The sequence below is a fragment of the Pongo pygmaeus genome, chromosome 1 (genome assembly GCF_028885625.2).
Source record: "Pongo pygmaeus isolate AG05252 chromosome 1, NHGRI_mPonPyg2-v2.0_pri, whole genome shotgun sequence".
NCBI classification, from domain to species: Eukaryota; Metazoa; Chordata; class Mammalia; order Primates; family Hominidae; genus Pongo; species Pongo pygmaeus.
In genome coordinates this window covers 109,463,319-109,477,076 of record NC_072373.2, presented here as the reverse complement: position 1 = coordinate 109,477,076, position 13,758 = coordinate 109,463,319, and positions in this window count along the sequence as shown.

Sequence of the window (13,758 nt, the reverse complement as noted above, 5' to 3'; positions counted from 1 at the left end):
AATCCTGAGGTGATTCTGTCTTAACTTGTACCCATTAATTAAAGAGCTCAGGCTTTTGTTACCTTTTATATTGGCCTTCAGCATTAGAAGAAAACTAATATTCTTTTTGTGTGGTATTTTCTTTATTAAAAAGATTTTTATTTCAATAGCTTTTGGGTTACAAGTGGGTTTTTGTTACATGGATGAATTATATAGTGGTGAAGGCTGAGATTTTAGTGTACCCATCACCTGAGTTGCATACATTTTACTTAATAAGTAGTTTTTTAACCCTAGGTCCCTTCCCACCCTCCCCTTCTAAGTCTCTAAAGTCCATTATATCACTCTGTATACCTTTGTGTACTCATAACTTAGCTCACACTTAAGTGAGAACATACGGTTTTTGGTTTTCCACTCCTGAGTTACTTCACTTAGAATAATGGCCTCCAGCTCCATCCAAGTTACTGCAAAAGACATTATTTCACTCCTTTTTATGGCTGGGTAATATTCCATGGTGTGTGTGTGTGTGTGTGTGTATCACGTTTTCTTTATCCACTCATTAGCTGACAGGCACTTAGGTTGATTCCACATCTTTGCAATTGTGAATTATGCTGCTAAGAAAACTAATATTATTTAATGATAGACTTTTGAGACCAAAACCCAAAAGACCCAGTCATTGACTCCACATGAAAGATGAAGGACTACAATAAATAAGACAAAAAAAAAATTGTGCTATTAACAGAGATAGAAAGTGGAATGGAAGTGAATCCTTGTGTATATGGGAGTCTAACTTGGTAGAATCATAGTACCTTACATTTAAAATAGCGCATAGATATAAGTTGTTCTAATTTCCCTTCCTTCCACTCAGCAAGGACATGCCTTCTCCACAGCCTCAAATGATGGTCATTTGAGTAATGGGGAATTAATGCTACAAATATTTTAACTAAGGATACAGACTGCCATGTTGATGAGAGAAGCAGAGAGAGAAGAATGTAGTAGGTGTGTGCCGAGAAGCAAATTCGGAGCAAGAATCCAAATGTTTTTTCAGTTCTTGACTCTAGGATCCTCCCAAGGCCCATACACATTCCTGCCATTGGGTTCTATCAAACACTATTGCTTCTTTATAACAAATTCTCTCTTTTTCCTGCTTAGGCTACTTTGAGTTAGTTTGTTACTTACAACCAAAACACACACACACACACACACAAACACACACACACACAAACTAATAAAAGCATGGAGTCACCCTGGAGCAATTATTTCTTGGAACAATAACATTCATACTCACACCTCTTACTTTTATCCTTTGTAAACACACTAGATGACTCTGGCACCCTTCAAACACATTGGTTCCAGGAAAAGGATAGTGATCTTAGGCTGCTAATAATTCCAGCCATCAGGAGAAAACTAGAGTTGTCTTGAAACTGCCCACTATTCAGACCTTGGGAGCTCTGGCATCTGAGTTCCTTTTCCTTCTGACTTGATCAGCTTCATCTCATTCACATCCAAGTGTTGTCTTTGAGCTGCTGCCCTTTGATTCTTGGAGCAATACAGTACTGTGTAATAATGGTTAACACTGTGATCAGTAAGTACATGGAAGGTTCTCAACTATTTTACATTTAATTAAACAAGAGTATCGACAAACATTTGTACCGAACTTTAAAATTTATAAAGCCCACGTATGTCCTTTGCCCTAAATCTGACAACCACCTGTGAAATGGATAAAATTCTTGGAGTTTGTAAATGTTGTACTAGGAAAAAAAAAAAAAAAAAGTAAACATAAGCCTTGAATGTCATAGTTACAGCTGCCAGCAAATTCTTAAAACTTATCAAAGAAATCGTGAAATGCACATATCTAAACCAACTTATATTAAGCTGCCTAAACAGGATAAGACTTTCCATTACAGCAGTCACACAGTTGCAGAAATTTTACAAGTGAGTTCAAACGAAGCAATAGTTAAAGGTTTGTGTCCATTCATTCTTAAACAATTCTATCGAGTGCCTAATTCTATACCAGACACTAAGCTAAGTAATGAGGACGAATAAAGAATAGTCCCAGCAACTTGTGGCCCGTATCTACCCCCAGACCAAACACTGTCACTTAGGAGGTCTGCAAGTAAACTGCAGCTCCTGTTTGAATTACATGATTATATACATGGAAAAAACATTTCTTCTGAGAAACTGTGCTCCTGGCAGGCAAAAGAACAGATAGCCACTGTATCTGGACCAATATCTATCGATCTGGACTGTATGCACCAGTATGGCTGTACCAGCTATTAAAATACTGGAACATTTTCTTACAGATTAGTAAAAAAGCTACTGCCCTGAGCATCCCCTTCTTGAGCCCCTTCTACCCCAACAACACGCGAACGCTTAAGATTCCTGCTCCCCACAGTTCAGCCAGATTCCATTGTCATTGGCGGTTTTCCATGTCAGTCATTTTGAAAAGCTTCGCCTCCAGGCATGGCCATTAGCTACCCCCAGGGAATTAGGACGGCCCCGCCTTCCGCCCTGGCGCCTGCCCTCCGGCCACGCCTCCGGTGGGCTGCTGGGCTCAGGCCCCGGCGGGGGTTGGGAAGCAGCGCCCCAGGCAGGCTTACTGACACCATCTGCACTGGTGATTAAACACGCGTTATTTTGAATCATCATCCCTGATTAAACCTCCTTACAGTGCGAGCTGCGTGAAGGCAGGACTTTTCTTTATTCTTGAATTTTCACAGCCCTTAGCTGTGTCCTCCGCACAGTGCATCCAGTCAGAGAAGTGAAAGTGAGGGGTTAGGGGGAAGGGGGAATGAGCCGGAAAGAACACGGTGCGCTTTGTAAGTCCCTTGAAAGCCTCTGTTTAAAATAATTACGTCTTTGGCCGGGCGCAGTGGCTCACACCTGTAATCCCTGCACTCTGGGAGGTCGAGGCGGGCGGATCAGTTGAGGTCAGGAGTTCGAGACCAGCCTGGCCAAAATGACAAAACCCCGTCTCTACTAAAAATACAAAAATTAACCAGGTGTGGTGGCGGGTGCCTGTAATCCCAGACACTAGGGAGGCTGAGGCAGTAGAATTGCTGGAACCCAGCGGGGCGGAGGTTGCTGTGAGCCGAGATTGCACGCCACTGCACCCTAACCTGGGTGACAGAGCAAGACTCCGTCTCAAAAAAAAAAAAATTATGACTTTAAATAGCCTATTTCAAATATCAAGCCACAGCAAAGCTATCTCTTGCCTTCTAGAAGAAGCTGTTTCATGAAAGTATAATACTTCTTCCATCATGTCTGTCTGTTCCCTACTTTGTCAGGAAAGCCTAGCAGAGAGCAGGCCTGGCTGGTTCACGCCTTGGAGCTTGGGATGTGTGGGGTGAGTATGATAATTGGGTGTAGAAAGTAAAAAGTTTCCTCTTCAGAGTTTCCCTTCTTGTTAAAGAATAAATCATAAGTGTTAGAAATAATCGTTTCTTTTAAAGACTAACTTCCTTCAATCCTCCTTGCTTTGTGCTATTAGCTCTCTGTTAAGCCCTATCCTATGTAGCTATTAGACATAAAGGAATAAGTACATTCTATGTCCTTGTACTTTAACCAAAATATTTGTGCTGGACGTGCTCACAGGCATGTCTCATCTCACAGCCTATGCCCCTTCCTTATTTAAGAATATTATTACTTTTCTAAGTCCTTTAGTAAGCAACTTCCTGTTTTCCTTTGTCTTTCCATTGCTTTTACCTATTTAGAAAAGTTTAAAATTATTAGCCAGTCAGGTTTTAGTTTAGATGGTGTGGTCTGGCTCCAGCCAATGGAGACAGGACACAGTAGCAAAGACAAGCTGTGTAAGGGATAAAAATTGCTTCCCTCCATTGTTCAGGTGTGCTCTCGCCATTGTTCCATCTGCAAGGAGCACTCTTTCTGCAGAAAGTAAAATTACCTTGCTGAGAAAACTTTTTGTCTGAATGCTAATTTTTCCTTGCAGTACCGATTAACAAGCATTCTGTTTCTAAATAAACATTTTACATACAAAATTGGGGTAGTTTTGATAGCACCTAAAATATTGTATGGAACTTAATTTTTTTAAAAAACATATTTCTTCTACTACTAATCTCCAAACTCTTTCAGGACAGAAAATCTAGTTAGTTATTCCCAAGGGTCTAGTATCCTGTACCTGGAACCTAGCAAATGCTCAATTACTGTTTATGGACTAAATGACTGAATGAATGGCATGTCTCATGGGTTGAGATGATACTCATTGGTTGTATACAGCACGATTCACAGTTGGTATTGTACTTAGTGAAAACATATCCAACCCCCATTTCTTTCATTCTTCCAATTAGTTATTCAACAAATATTTATTGTTCAACTACTATGGGCTAGGAATATCAGGCACTGAATTATACAGAGGTTAACAAAAGGAGTATGATGTATGTTACTGGAAATGGGTCCCTATCCAGACCCCAAGAGAGGGTTCTTGGATCTCCTGCAAGAAAGAACTGGGGGCAAGTCCATAGAGTAAAGTGAAAGCAAGTTTACTAGAGAAGTAAAGAAACAAAAGAATGGCTACTCCATAGACAAAGCAGCACCAAGGGTTGATGGTTGGCTATTTTTATGATTATTTCTTGATTATATGCCAAATAAGTGGTGGATTATTCATGAGTTTTCTGGGAAAGAGGCAGGGATTTCCCTCTTTTAGACCATATAGGGTAACTTCCTGACATTGCCATGGCATTTGTAAACTGTCATGGTGCTGGTGGGAGTGTCTTTTAGCATGCTAATGCATTGTAATTAGCATACAGTGAGCAGTGAGGACAGCCAGAGGTCATATTCATCGCCATATTGGTTTTGGTGGGTTTTGGCCAGCTTCTTTACCACATCCTGTTTTATCATCAGGGTCTTCATGACCTTTATCTTGTGATACCAGTGCTGCCAACCTCTCATCTCATCCTGTGACTGAGAATGCCTAACCTCCTGGGAATGCAGCCCCATGGGGTCTCAGCCTCATTTTACCCAGCCCCTATTCAAGATGGAGTCATTCTGATTTGAATGCCTCTGACACTTACATTCTAGCTGGCTCTGTCTCTCTTCCATTATCCCCAACCCACCTCCACCCGCATTGCATTCCCACCTCTCAATCCGCAACAATAAAAAGCTTTGGATGGTGATTTTTTTAACTCTGAATATACAACCGGATTGTCCTTCAGACCTGCAGCTTTATTATCTTTCTGTGGAGTCTAAATGGATTTGTTTTTTCCTAGCGGCCATTACAGTTTCCTCATCTTACCTGCTGTCTCAACAGCTTTGCTGTAGCTTGGCTTCCTCCTCTAATAGTCCTCCAGCTCCTGCTCCTTTTATCGGACCATCTCTCCTCTACTCATAGTGGTGGTTCAGTGTTTCAGCAATTAGTGAAAATTTCCCTCTCAGACTGACTTTTCTTTACAATCTTAAGGATCTTTCAGTTTTCATTATTAATAGTAGTAGTATTTTATTTTATTTTCAATTTTTTATGATGGGGTGTCTCTGTCACACAGGCTGGAGTACAGTGGCATAATCTTGGCCCACTGCAGCCTTGACTTCCTGGGCTCAAGCGATCCTCCCACCTCAGCCTCCCCAGTAGCTGAGACCACAGGCACACATCACCACATCCGGCTAATTTTTGTATTTTTTTTTTTTTTTTTTTTTGTAGAGATGAGGTCTCACCATGTTGCCCAGGCTGATCTTGAACTCCTGGGCTCAAGTGATCCACCTGCCTCGGCCTCCCAAAGTGCTGGGATTACAGGTGTGACCCACCATACCTGGCCAGATCTTTCAGTTATTATTAGTCTTTGCTGTCGTTCCTAGGAAAAAAGTATTAGGCAAATTCATTCAGCTCTACCTGCCAAAGAATTAAATCTAATACGACATTAAAGGTGACAAAGTGGGTCGTAATCTAACTTGCTGTTAGTGTTTGCTTGTGGTAAATTCTCTAGCTTCCAAAGATGTAATTTTTGTTAATCAGTCCCTCTTGGTTCTTCCCCTAATCCCTGGCCCATCCTCTTACTCCATCACTACCTGATATGGGACCTTTTTCTTTGTTTTTTATTAGGGAGCATGATCCTCTGGTTCTGGAAATCTGAAGTCAGGCCCCAAACTCTTGTGTGCCATTTCTCTACGGAGGTCTACCTCCAAGCTCTCGGGCAGATAATAACCAAAATTTCAAAGTTCTAGAAGGAATTTCCTTTTAAAAAATCTGCTATTTATGCAGCCTGTCACTTCTTGAGACTATTACAATGAAAGCTTTGAGTTGGGGTTTTAGGAGCTCAAGACATAACAATCCTTTTTCCTCTTTTAAGTTCAGATCAAATTGGGAAATAGAGGAGTCAAACAGAGAATTAATAATACTACAGTACTTTTATTACTGATCAAACTAAGTGGAGAATGTGCATTTAGATCTGTGATGATGCAAAGGTCCTGCTAATGTTTCACTCCAGAATTAGGCAGACTTCACTCCAGAAACAGCAGGCCTTTCTCAAATGGGCAGGCTGACTGGCTTCTTACCACATGGCATAGGGCAAACCAGAATGACCTACTCTGAGGCTGGCATCTTAAGTGTTCAGCTTAAGTGTTCACCAGAAGACTTCTCAGATTCTCAGTGAAGAAGGGAACAGGGTGCAGTCTAACACAGAGGAGGACCCACCTCCTATGGGAGAGAAGAAGTGATCTTAGTATCTTTGTCTCCCTTGGCCAGCGCCAGTGGCGGTGGTGATCTCAGAGACTTCCAGCTGTTCTCTCTCTCCCACCCTTTAGCTGGGAAAAGAGTTTGTCCCCGTAATACACTTTTTGTGGAGGACCTCACTTATGTGAATTTCGTGTGACACAGTGCCTTTCTTATGAATTTCCTTATTCTGACTGCGTTGGTACTCCAGTTTATTGCAGTTGCCACACCAAAAGAAATACTAGATTTTTATGTTACTTGTGGGATAAGATGTGCATTTTTATTGGTATTTATCATTTTATTTGCCACAAATGACAAAACCTTATCTAAAATTACTGCACTTGTGTTTGGATTTTGGACAGGTTTTGTGTGGCTGCTTAATTTTGTTCAATATGCTCTATGAATTGCCGCTGAGAAAACTTGAAAATACTGATAAGAGATACGCCTTAATTGAACTTCTAAAATACTTCAAGACTTTGGAAAATAGATGTAATGGATGATGGGTGATGTATCGAAATTTGCATAATTTTTAAAGGGCATTTTTTGAGCAGTGATGATCAAGTCTAGTCTGAATACAAGCTATCATTTACCACAAATTACACCAGAGGCATTTTGTTTTAAATTTGTCTTTGTTGTAGCGTTGTAACTGTTGAAATTAGTCTCAGACAGAATTTTCTGGAGATTTTGTTTTTTATGGAGGGATACTCGTGGGGACACAAACTTTTCCTTAAAACACATGGATCAAATCACAAATGAAAGAGGGGACATTATTACCAACCTGTGGAATACAAAGTATTATAGAGGAATATTATGAGAAGTTATATGCCAACAAATTAGATAAACTAGATGAAATGAACAAATTTCAAAAAAGAAACAAGCTACCCAAACTGATTCAGGAAGCAATAGAAAATCTGAATACCCTATAACAAGTAAAGCAATTCAATTAGTAGTAATAATTTTTTTTAATGTTCCACAGAGAGGAGCCCAGGTTCAGATAGCTTAATCTGTGACTTCTGCTGAATATGTTTATAAGACACAAACTCTTCACCCCCTGAAAAAAAAGGAGAAGAAGAACACTTCCCATCTCATTCTATGAGGCCAGTATTACCCTGGCACCAAAACCAAGACTTCAAGAAAGGAAAATGACAGACCAGTATGCCCTTATAAATATAGATGTAAAAGTTCTCAACAAACTTTATTTGGCAACATATGAAAAAGATTATACATCATGACAAAGTGGGATTTATCCTAGGAATGCAAGGTTGATTCAACATATGAAACAATAAATGTAATGCACCATATTAATAGGACAAAGGACAAACTCCATATGATCATCTCAATAAATGCAGAAAAAGCAATTGAGAAAATCTAGCATCTTATCTTGTTAAAAAACAATGAACAAACTAGGAAAGAAGTGAACTTCTTCAACCTGATAAAAGGTATCTATGAAAAACGCACAGCTAACCCCATACTTAAAGGGGAAAGACTTGAAGACATTTCCTGTAAGATGAGGAATAAAACAAATATGTCCACTCTCACCACTTCTAGTCAACATAGTACTTGATGTTCTAATGAGGGCAGTTAGGCAAGAAAAAGAAATAAAAGCACCCCAGCTGGAAAGGAATAAGTAACACTATTTCTATTTGTAGATGACTTTATCTTGTATATAGAAAATTCTAAGGAATCCACACAAAAATTTAAGAATTAATAAATGAATTCACCAAATTGTAGGGTACAAGATCAATATACAAAAAATTTGCATTTCTATACACCAGAAATGAACAATCCAAAAATGAAACTGAGAGCACAATTCCATTTACAAGTCATCAAAATAAAGCTGCACATCTACACCATCTGATCTTCAACAAAGCTGACAAAAACAAGCAATGGGGAAAGGACTCCCTATTCAATAAATTGTGCTGGGATAACTGGCTAGCCATATGCAGAAGAATGAAACTAGACCCTTACCTTTCACTGTATACAAAAATTAACTCAAGATAATTAAAAATTTAAATGTAAAACCTCAAAATATAAAAATCTTAGAAGAAAACCTAGGAGATACTTTTACCAACATCAGCCTTGGCAAAAAGTTTTTGGATAAGTGCCCAAAAGCAATTGCAACAAAACCAAAAATTGACAAATGGGACCTAATTAAACTAAAGACCTTCTGCATAGCAAAATAAACAATCAACAGGGTAAATAGATAACCTACAGGATGGGAGAAAATATTCACTAACTATGCATCCAACAAAGATCTAATACCTAGAATTTATAAGGAACTTCAGTCAATAAGCAAAAACAAATAATCCCCTTAAAAATGGTCAAGGGATATGAACAGACATTTTTTTTAAAGAAGACATATAAGTGACCAACTAACATATGAAAAAATGCTCCACATCACTAATTATCAGAGAAATACAAATCAAAACTACAATGAGATACTACCCCACACCAGTTAGAATGGCTATTATTAAAAAGTCAAAAATGGCTATCATTAAAAAGTCAAATAACAACAGATGCTGGTGTGGCTGCAGGGAATAGGGAACACTTACACACTGTTTTTGGGAATGTAAATTTGTTCAGCCACTGTGAAAAGTAGTTTGGAGATTTCTCAAATAACTTAAAGCAACCATTTGATGCAGCAATCCCATGATTGGGTATATATCCAGAGGAAAATAAATCGTTATACCAAAAAGACACATGCATTTATATGTTCATCACTGCAAAACTTACAATAGCAAAGACATGGAATCAACCTAGGTGCACATCAAGGGTGGATTGGATAAAGAAAATGTGGTACATATACACTGTAGAATACTATACAGCCATAAAAAGTGAAATAATGTCCTTTACAGCAACATGGATAGAGTTGGAGGCCAAAATCCTTAGCAAATTAATGCAGAAAAAGAAAACCAAATACCACATGTTCTCATTTATAAGAGGGAGCTAACCATTGAGCACACATGATCATAAACATAGGAACAATAGACACTGTGGACTACTAGAGAGGGGACCAAGGGAGGGAGCATGGGTAGAAAAACCTCTATGGGTATGTAACAAAGCTGTACATGTACCCTCTGTATCTAAAAGTTGAAATTTAAAATGAGTAAATAAATAAAATATTTAGGAATAAATCTAACAAACAAGTATATACTAAAAACCACAAAATGTTGTTGAAGGAAATATTAAAAGACCTAAATAAATGGAAAGGAATTCCATGTTCATGTTCCATGTTCATGGATTGGAAGACTTAATAGATTTAAGATGGCAGTAATCCCAAATTGATCTATAGATTTGTTGCAATCTCTATCAAAATCCCAGCAGGCTCTCTCTCTCTCTCTCTCTCTCTTTTTTTTTTTTTTTTTCACTTACCTCATTAGACCCTAAACTGCTGTTTTCTGTTTTTGGTTTTTTTTTTTTTTTTTTGGCATCTTTCTTTGTACATGCTAAGTGTAGGAACTTAGATCACTATCATGATGGCAATTTGCATAGATTGTTGAGCTCCTCTGCAATTCTCCCCTCTTGGAGTTTGCCCTCAATCAGAGGCACATTGGTAGCCCTCAACTTTGGCCTTTGATATGATTTGGCTCTGTGTTCCCACCCAAATCTCATGCTGAATTGTAATTCCCACTGCTGAGCGAGAGACCTGGTATTAGGTGATTGGATCATGGGGGCAGATTTCCCCCAGGCTGTTCTCATGATAGTGAGAGTGAGTTCTCATGAGACCTGATGGTTTCAAAGTGTGTGGCAGTTCTCCCCTCACTCTCTCTTTCCTGCTCCACCATGGCAAAACGTGCTTGCTTCCCCTTCACCTTCCACCATGCTTGCAAGTTTCCTGAGGCCTCTCAGTCATGCTTCCTGTTAAACCTGAAGAACTGTGAGTCAATTAAATCTCTTTTCTTCATAAATTATCCAATCTCAGGTAGTTCTTTATGGCAGTGTGAGAACAGACTAATACAGCCTTTTATTCCTCAGCCCAGAAAAACTGCTGTATTTTTTTTTTTTTTTGGCTTTTATTATCTTGCACTTAGTTTTGAGCATTCCCTCAAGAGAAATATTCCGGGGTAAACACTGAGTTCACCTCATGTGCCTTCTCTCCAGGATCATAGCTTTAAGTTCTGCCTGCTTTAGTTACTCTTCAATGCCTCCAAAGAATTATAGATATAGATATATAGATACTCCTAGGCTTATGATGGGGTTATATCCCAATAAACCTAAATTGAAAATATTGTAAGTCAAAAATGCACTTAATACACCTAACCTACCAAACATCATAGCTTAACTTACCTTACCTTAAATGTGCTTAAAACACTTATGTTAGCCTACAGTTGGGCAAAATTATCTAATGCAAAGCCTATTTTACAATAAAGTGTTGATTATGTAATTTGTTGAATACTGTAGTGAAAATGAAAAATAGAGTGGTTGTATGGGTATTCAAAGTACAGTTTCTACTGAATGTTTATCACTTTCACACCATCGTAAAGTCAAAAAAATTTAAGTCAAACTATTGTAAGTTGGGGACCATCTATATATGTATAAAGTCATGTATTACTTAATGACAGGGATACATTCTGAGAAATGCATCATTAGACAATTTTATTGTTGTATGAACATTCAGAATATATTTACACAAACCTAGATGGTATAGCCTACTACACACCTAGCCTATTTATTGCTCCTTGGCTGGAAACCTGTACAGCATGGTACTGTACTAAATATTGTGGGCAATTTTAACCCAATGGTAGGTACTTGTTTCCATCTAAACATGGAAAAGGTATAGCAAAAATATGACATTATAATCTTATGGGACCACCAGTTGCATATGCAGTCTGTCGTTGATCAAAACTTTGCATTGCATGACTATATATATATATACATATATATATATACACACACACACACACACATAAATATATACAAATACGTAAATATTTATGTATATTTTATCCCCCTTTCCCCCTGAAGTGGGAGGTTTAGTTTGATATATACTACTCCATCTTGGCTGGAGTTGGAGTAGGAACTCCAACTGAGATGGAAGGCCATCTCAGTACTTCATAGCAGTAATGATTGCTATGGGTTTGCAGTAACTTTGCTGAACTGTTTATCTGCCACAACTACAAAAGATGGCTTATTCTCTTTAAGTTATGGAATCCTATTCCTTTTAATTTGTGTGTTAGATAAAATCTACCACATGTCTATGGGCAAAACCAAAGTCTGAATCTCTAAAATCTAAGGCCATAATCAAACCTAGGTAATTTATCAATCTAGAGTCATATAATGGGGATTCCTCTTCAGCCTGCATTTGGATAAACCGCATGAACCCAAGAGTTTAGCCCTACCACTCAAGGCCATTGTATTTAGTTGTGCGGGCTTCAGTGGGTAAGGTGCTATTTATGTAGGTTAAATGGCAGTTAAGTGCTCTGCAATGTGGTGGCCTTGATACCACAAGTTTTTTCTTTTCTTTTTTTTTTTTTTTTCTTCTTAGATCTGAATTCGTTTGTTGTGGGGAGAAAAACTAGGGGCAACTGATCTGGCATTGCCTACCTATGCCTGAAATGAAATTCGCCAGGACCTCTGGGAGAATACCTTTAGTTAAGCAATAGGGTTAGAAGCCTGATTGCAGAAAATTAGGAGGTAAAGAATGATTGGAAAGTCAGAAAGTGTGGACATCAAATGAATACAATATATTAAACAAATTGGATGTGAAGGGAAGTGAGAGATATGGTGATAGGTAGAGAGGGAAGGACTTTATTTTAGGAGTGAGGAGAGTTAAGCATGTTTATGGGCTGGGGATGAAGCTAATGGAAGAGGAGAGGAAGAAGATACAAAAACAAGGAGAGATAATTAAGAATTTTCTGGTAGAGGTTGTTAGATAAACAGCACAGATAAGACAGGTTAGACAAAGATAAGGAGAGGTAAAGATAAAGCTTAAGTTAGGAGGCTTAAAAGAAAGAATGGGCCAGGTGAGTGGCTCACGCCTGTAATCCCAGCAATTTGGGAGGCCGAGACGGGAGGATCACTTGAGGTCAGCAGTTTGAGACCAGCCTGGCCAACATGGCGAAACCCCATCTCTACTAAAAATACAAAAATTAGCCGGGCGTGGTGGCAAGTGCCTGTAATCCCAGCTACTCAGGAGATTGAGGCAGGAGAATCGCTTGAACCCAGGAGGCGGAGCTTGCAGTAGGCCGAGATCGTGCCAGTGCACTCCAGCCTGCTGGGTGACAGAGTGAGACTCCGTCTCAAAAAAAAAAAAAAATGTGTGTATATATATATATATATATATGTATATATATATATATAGAGAGAGAGAGAGAGAGAGAGAATAAAAAAGTAGAATTAATGACCGGATGAGATGGGTAAAAGAGAAATATGTCCCTGACAACTTCTAGGTTTGGGGATTGAGCAGCTGGATAGATAGGGCTGGGGTTAAAACACAGAACTGAGCAACAGATTTGGAAGGATGAGTTGAGATGAATTCAACTTTGTTTGCATTCAGTCAGTCAACAATAATAGCTGTTGCCTATGAACCTTGAGATCCACAGTGCCCAACTACAAAGATAAACCTTGCTCTCCCTCCCCTGCTGACCTTATGCTATATGCAATAGTGTTGCAGAAACATTTTGCTTTGCAGGTTACAAAAGCAAACCAGTCTCTGTTTTCAAGGACATATGTAGGATGTAAGAACTGGATTTTCAGAATGAATATTTATGGGATAATTTATTTAACTAATCAACTTTAAAAAAAGGCTAAAACACTTTCTTGGTTTATGGTGGATACCAAGCTATATATGCTTTACTATGAGTTCATGGAAAACTGCAATCAGTCTCAACTGAAAGGAAAATTTAGGTTGTTTGGGAGAAAGCTTTTACAATTGAAAAACTAAAGGGAAAATTGAAAGGAAATGATTTTAGGAAAGAGAAAGAAACAGGGAGAGGGAGAAAAGAGCCTAGCCAACAACCTGCAGTAGTGATTCTGAGGAGCTAATAGGAGACGAAAAACTGGATAAATTATAAAAGGATGACTGAAATGGGGGCGCGGGGAGGAGGATGAAACCGGGGAAACTATTGCGAGAGACAGAAAGAAAAGGATAAACTTATTTGAGGTTGGAAATAAAGAGAAGG